The following is a 5209-nucleotide window of genomic DNA, read 5'->3' as shown; positions in this document are numbered from 1 at the left end:
CATGTAATGGGATGTTTTCCCCATTTCCCAATTCTTTTAAATAAATCGTTAAAAGTTATATAAACGATTAATAAAAATTTCAAAATTCAACCTGTGTCGAACCTATGTCCCCGGGCGGAGTCTATAGCAACATGCACTATTCTTTTTTTTCGGCAGCAATCATCAACCTCTTTTTCCAAATTTCATAACACGATTTGTTTTAATTATCATGAACATTTAATTGAAACTTTAGCACATGTAACGTCGAAAATTAGCGTCTTTAGGATTTTAGACGTTTTCAGACGTTTGGACAAATTGGCTACCGTTTTGTAATGTGTGGAAGCATTTTATTCCTTTAAGACCCAAATATGTAGGTAATAGGGAAGGAATCTTGGCATTTTTTACTCTTCGTGTATCTAACTTTTGTTTTTATCAATTATAAAAATACGCGTTAACTGCTTTGAAAAATGACATATCAACTTGGACAAAATGGCTACCGTTTGAAAAACGACTGTGTAGAGAAGATTTTATTGAATCAGCAATATTTGAACTCACATGAGGCAAATATTTGTATTTTTGTTAGATATTATTATTGTCTTACTCTTTTTATTCATTTTCTGCTATATCTACTTATAAAATTCACTTTGAGTTAATGAAAAACGTCGTTGGACATTTTTCTTATTCCAGCTTAATATGCAGCCACCGAGTCAAATGAAATTTGGCAAAATAACGGCTTTAACGGCACAGAGAACCAACACATGTCGTTGTTCCTGCCAAGAATCAAGAAGATCAGAGAATAAGAAATAGGATCACTATACATAAGAGTTAAAACAGTTTTTCATAAATGTTACGTTGGACATCCGTTTTTTTCACATAGCTTTCTTATTTTTAATCCTCAAATAAACTAGATATTACTTAGTATATGATCAAGAGCTGTAAAAACATAATTTAAAACATATACTGAATTTGTTACAATATTGTTTCGTGTTTTCTAACATTTTTATTTTTATTTTGTTTTGCGGATGAACTTTCGAAAATCCTGTTTTAAATCCTAAGCGTTGTAGGAACGTCGTGCCCAACGTTTGAAAGTAGAAATAAAGCAATCAATACTTCAATTCAACCTTATTACAAAAAAGCCTTAAAGTTTGCACTTAATTGTAGGTAGATGGATAGCTTGACTTGCCTTGGAAGGAATGAATGATTTTCTATCCTTATACCTTGGAAGGAATGAATGTCTGACCTAATATACACGGTCGGTGTAATTACATGGGATCTATAAAATATATAAGTTTCTCACTGAATCTATTCAAAGAAGGTAACCAAAGATTTTGCGACGATGCAAATATTAAACTTTACAATATAAATAAATATCTTTAACCAATGAATTCAAATAGCAAAGTCTATGCAATTAACAAATAAGTACTAATTAAGCTTCATGTAAATTACTTAACAATGAAATACATTAAATATGAAATTTGGAGTTTTACCAAGGGAGCTAATAATTAATTAATAACACTGTCTGCCACACAGCATTTCGGGGGCTTTCCCTCTGGTATCTGTCCTCCCTCTTCTATAGCTGACTATGTGGGGCTTTTCTAATCATTGGAGGCATTATGATGACCTATAGTTGTTAATTTCTGTGTCATTTAGTCTATTGGCAATCATAATACATATTCTTTTATATATAGCGATGTCGTTATTACGACATAGTGATGTCGTTATTACGACATGATATGTCGAAATTACGACATGATATGTCGAAATTACGACATGATATGTCGAAATTACGACATAGCGATGTCGTTATAACGACATGTTATGTCGAAATTACGACATAGTGATGTCGTAATAACGACATGTTATGTCGAAATTACGACATGCTATGTCGTAATTACGACATAATTTTTTTTTTTTGAATGGCCCTTATCGGCTTCCGTAATATTAAGGTATATATGATTTTTTTTTTTTAGACAAGTGCCTGTGTTATATTAAGGTATATGGGATTTTTTTCTGAGACAAGTGCCTGTGCACGTGGTAAACAGGTACGATTTTATTGATGGTTCCAGTGAAATCGAGTCAAGTTTACTCATCAAGATTCATTTTAAAGCCGGGGGGGAGGGGGGGGGGGTCACGATGTCCACCAATACACATGCTTTTGTAGAACAGGTGATCCAACACGTTATGGTCTTGGTTATTTTCCCCGTCCCTTTTATTACATATTCTATCATTGAACATGTAAAATGGTATATATTTTTTTTCTCTGTAATTATGAACTGGGTCACGGTGATATTTATATGTCCTTCTGAGAAAAAATAAGAATGACAGACAATAAACCAGTATTATTTATTTTTGACGGTGGGAGCATGATAATAAAACACAAATTTTATCTTTAAAAATAACTATACATGTAAAACAAAATGAACAAATTTGCGTTATCTCTCTTTGTACAGGGTCTAGAAATCATCTGTGAAAAATTTGCCATAAACACGTGTGCTACAATGTTCGCTTCTAAATGCTAGTATGATATGAGACTATTATAACAGTTCTATAGTAGTCTCGGTTATAATGAACCCTTTTCCCGGTATTCAAATTTCAAGCCGGTTATAAGTTTATTGGGAAAATAGTGTCGAGGATGTCTTTCGTCACGAGTTAAGATATTTTTAAAATAATACTTTCGGACTTTTCGGGACTTTTTATTGTAAGTTCGCTATTTCAAATATTTCAAAACTATTTTAGGAATGGTCAATACTTTTATATACTTTCAACATTGTGCTAATCAACAGGAAAAAAGCCGTCCTGTGGAATGATATATCTAAGTTTAAATATCTCAGGCCAGCTGTCAAATAAATATAAAATATTATCCAGGCAAAGCGATGACCCTGTGGCCTAATGGATAAGGCGTCGGCCTCCGGAGCCGAAGATTGTGGGTTCGAGTCCCATCAGGGTCGAAGTTATTATTTTCTTTTACTTTTTTTTGGTGTTGCAATTAGGCAAATCAGTAAAATCAAATATTTTACATAATTTTCCCATTTCCCAAAATTAAATGCCGGACTTGAAGAAAATATTTAGATTTTTTTTGTTTAAAGACACGAAACGATGTACTAGTAATTCAAATGCGAAGGATAAACGCGCGTCTGGCGTACTAAATTATAATCCTGGTATCTTTGATAACTAGTTGAACCAAGACTTAACTTATTCCTCTGTGCACTTTTTTTGTAAAACATTTGAAATAAATATTGAATGTTTTTTTTTCTATATTTCCTTGCATTTCTGGTGTATAAACATAGTTTTAGAATCAATTAACGCTTAAACGTTCCACATAATCTGTTTTCTTTTATTTCACCACGGGTGTTTTTTCGCACTTGCACTGTGCGTTCGCCGAAGTTCTAATGCGACATGTGCGAGGTGTCATGTCTTTTTTGTATTTCCATGCGATTCTATTTGTTTACTAAATTTTGTCATACCTTTCAGCTTTTAAATGATTTAGTGTAACTTTTTTTCTTTTTTATTTTAGAATCAATTTGCTCTACCTGCATTCCACGTATGTTTACCGTTTATTTCATCACATTTTTCCTTCGCACTTGCACTGTGAGGTGACCGCATTTCTTATGCGAGGTCTCATGGTAAAAATTAATGCTTATAGAAAATTTTCTGCGAATTAGAGTACGACAAGATAAAGATAGTCTAGTATATACACGTGTTTATGGCAATATTTGTATTAATTAGATTAAATATATGTTCCTTCAAAAATTTAGAATTACATTACATGTATGTTTCATTATAATACATTATTTTGATTGGTTAACAGCAGCTGATTCTGAAATTAGTCTTAATTTCAATATGAAATGTAGCATTCAAGATAAAACGCGTTTCAACAATAAAGTGAACATGTAAATAAAAGAAAAACTTGATAGGAATCGTGTTTTTATCATCATATCAACATGATCAATGCAAGCAAAATGTAATCATACGCAATTCTATAGTGTTGTAAAATCGTTGACCGTATGCACATTTTTATCATACAAAATGTACTTTGGTCAACGCTTCTACACCCGAATAAAATTACAAAAAGAAGCATTCTAATCTTAAATATGTTCATGAAAATATATATGATGGTTACACAGGAACATGTTTCTAAAAATCATGGGATCCTGGCATGTAACTCCTTTGCTTACTTGCAAGGCAACCCGCGAGGGCCTCGAGAGAGAACAGTAGGATCTGTGAAGTTTCCCTATAAGGATTAACGAAGATGCCCATGGTGTTACACAATTATATGCAGCCCATCAACATGGACAATTTAATTCCCAACACCAAGTGATAGGAAATCGGGAAGTCGGTAATTATGGCTAAGGAAACATGTGTTCAAACGGGCTCCTGAACGGAAACACAAAAACCGAAGAGATATCTTCAGATTGATCGTCAGGTCAAAGCCGGGGTCAATTTGACCATCCAAGGCCTCAAAGTACCCTTTCCAGTTTAAACGTCGGTATGGGTTCCGTCGATGTATTGAATGGTGAAAATCAGACATCTTTTTATGTATCGAAATTTCCAGCGTACCTACACAACTTGAGGTGTCGCGCAGTGGTTAAGACCGGTAGGTACAATACTGAAGACACCAAGTTCAATCCTGACTTTGGGCGCTGAACTTTTGATCAATCTCCAGAAGTCTCTTTATTTTTTCCTTCTGAGAGGCCCGATAGATCTCGCCGTGTAATTCGCTTCTTCCGCCATATTAATCCCAATGTAATCACACTCACTTGGACTTGGGTGCTGAGTTTGCGATTGTGGGTTGAGTTTTATATAATTTAGTGGCACATCTCTATTATTCCTTATTAAAAGTGTTCCCTGCAGCCCTTCATTAAAGACTTTCATACTGCACATATTTTTTTTCTGTAATAAACATGAACGTACGTTTTATTTAATGAAAACCATTTGATTTTTGAAATAAATATTTTATTTTTATGTAGTAATTTTCTCATGAACATAATTTTTTTTATGCATATATATTAAATTTATATAAACTTATATTAATTTTCCTGCATACATGCGCTATTCTTTGAACACATATTTAGATTTTTTGAATATATATTTTGTTTTTGTGTTCAGAACTTCAGATATTAATAATATATAAGTAAATTTATTGTGAAAATTCCATTGTTTGACACGCCACAGCAAGATAAAGGATACTTGGTTTTTTTCTGCATATAAATCGTGTGCAGATTTTTTCTAT

At 33.0% G+C, this 5209-nt stretch overlaps 1 non-coding gene across 1 annotated transcript; it reads left to right on the top strand.

Annotated features, from left to right (window-relative positions):
- The first annotated feature begins 2854 nt into the window (after positions 1-2854).
- On the top strand, positions 2855-2927 carry Trnar-ccg (transfer RNA arginine (anticodon CCG)). Its single transcript has one exon. It is a non-coding gene; the product is annotated as a tRNA-Arg (tRNA).
- The last annotated feature ends 2282 nt before the right edge of the window (positions 2928-5209 follow it).

Source organism: Mytilus galloprovincialis, chromosome 2 (genome assembly GCF_965363235.1).
Source record: "Mytilus galloprovincialis chromosome 2, xbMytGall1.hap1.1, whole genome shotgun sequence".
NCBI lineage: Eukaryota > Metazoa > Mollusca > Bivalvia > Mytilida > Mytilidae > Mytilus > Mytilus galloprovincialis.
Note: the sequence above shows the minus strand (reverse complement) of the source record. Positions and strands in the feature narration are given on the sequence as shown.